This window comes from Colobus angolensis, unplaced genomic scaffold, assembly GCF_000951035.1.
Source record: "Colobus angolensis palliatus isolate OR3802 unplaced genomic scaffold, Cang.pa_1.0 Scaffold305, whole genome shotgun sequence".
Taxonomy (NCBI): Eukaryota; Metazoa; Chordata; class Mammalia; order Primates; family Cercopithecidae; genus Colobus; species Colobus angolensis.
Window position 1 is genome coordinate 166,893 of NW_012116322.1, and position 1,989 is coordinate 168,881.

Here is a 1,989-nt window from a genome sequence, read left to right on the forward strand (position 1 = left end):
GAATTTTATAGAATTTGCATGTGTCATGTAATATTCTTTTAATTTTTTTTTTAGCTTTTAAAAAATATGAAATCTGGCTGGGTGCAGGGGCTCATGCCTGTAATCTCAGCACTTTGGGAAACCGAGGCGGGTGGGTTGCTTGAGGCCAGGAGACTGAGACCACCAGCCTGGCCAACATGGTGAAACCCCATCTGTGCTAAAAATACAAAAATTAGCTGGAAGTGGTGGTGCTCACCTGTGGTCACAGCTACTCAGGAGGCTGAGGCAAGAGGATTGCTTCAACCCAGGAGGCAGAAGTTGCAGTGAGCCAAGATCATACCACTGCACTCCTGGCTGGGCAACAGAGGAGACCTTTTCCTTCGCCCGCCACCTCTCCCCTCCCCTCCACCCCCAAAAAAAAAAATTATCTAGGCATGATGAAGCACGCCAGTCATCCCAGCTTCTTGGGAGGCTGAGGCAAGGGAATCGTTTGAACCCGGGAGGTGGAGATTGCAGTGAGCCAAGGTCGTGCCACTGCACTCTAAGCCTGGGCAACAGAACAAGACTCTGTCTCAAAAAAAATAAAAAAAAAAAAGGAAATCAATGCTGAGCTCATGGGCTGCATGTAAACAAGTGTGGGCCAAATGTGGACCTCAGCCATCCTTGGCCAGCCCCTGGCTTAGAGGACTGGAATGTTCTTCTGAGACTCAGGACACTTGCCACATTCTACTGCCAGCTCACAGTGTGACCCCAAAGCTGGTCATCTCACCTCACTGGCTCTAGGTTTTGTCACATGGAAAATGAAGGGGTTAGATTCCAAGCATGTCAAATACAGGGCACTGCCCCAGTCCTCATGCCTACAGCAGACACCCACAGTCACTCACGGGGTTCTTTCCCACTGAGTTATGTTCAAGCAGCCCTCCAGGTGACTGGTGCCGGTGGCCTGGAGTTGAGCAAGAAATGGCATCTTGTCCCTGTGTAACTCCGTGTTCCCTAAGATCACTTCCAGCTCCAGTGCCCCTGCATTCTGCCTTGTACATTGCATTCCTCTTATATTCCAGTCCCTTGACTTTACTGAGGTGCACTGACAAACTCTTTTTCTTTTTCCTTTGGAGACAGTCTCGCTGTGTCACCCAGGCTGAAGTGCAGTGGTGCCATCTCAGCTTAATGCAACCTCCACCTCCCAGTTCAAGCAATTCTGCTGCGTCGGCCCCCCGACTAGCTAGGATTACAAACACGCACCACCATGCCTTATTAATTTGAATATTTGTAGTAGAGACGGGTTTTTGTCACGTTCGCCAGGCTGGTCTCGAACTCCTGACCTCAGTGATCCACCTACTTCGGCCTCTCATCATGCTGGGATTACAGGCGTGAGCTGCTGCGCCTAGCTTCTCCTTTTTTTTTGAAATGGAGTCTTGCTCTCTCACCAGGCTGGAGTACAGTGGCGCGATCTTGGCTCACTGCAGCCTCCGCCTCTTGGGTTCAAGCGATTCTCATGCCTCAGCCTCCCGAGTAGCTGGGATTACAGGCGCCCACTACCATGCCCAGCTAATTTTTGTATTTTTAGTAGAGACGGGGTTTCACCAGGGTTCAAGCAATTCTCTTGCCTCAGCCTCTGAGTAGCTGGGGTTACAGGTGCATGACACCATGCCAAGCCAATTTTTTGTATTTTCAGTAGAGATGGGGTTTCGCCATGTTGGCCAGGCTGGTCTCAAACTCCTGGTCTCAAGTGATCCACCCACCTTGGCCTCCCATAGTGCTGGGATTACAGGCGTGAGCCACCATGTCCGGTCGGTCTTACTTTAAAAAGTAGAAAGTAATGTATTTGCATATGGTGAAACATAATTAAAGCTGCACCAGATGCTATTCATACAGCCGGACTTCTCCGCACTTGGCCACCTCAGCCTGCTGACACTTGCCAACAGGTCATCCTTTGTCCCTGTGTCGTAGGTCCTGGCCTGCACATCATAGAATGTTTCCCAGCATCTGTGGCCTCTACCTGCCAGATGC

The 1,989-nt window shown here is 50.3% G+C and overlaps 1 protein-coding gene across 1 annotated transcript in view; it reads left to right on the forward strand.

The window, feature by feature from the left end:
* LOC105517680 (multidrug resistance-associated protein 1-like) overlaps positions 1 to 193 on the forward strand; it is a 21,869-nt gene extending 21,676 nt beyond the window's left edge. The window contains exon 4 of the mRNA XM_011950297.1: positions 168 to 193. The gene's annotated coding sequence lies outside the window, so the exon portion shown is untranslated. The remainder of the gene's footprint in view (positions 1 to 167) is intronic.
* Positions 194 to 1,989: the final 1,796 nt, after the last annotated feature.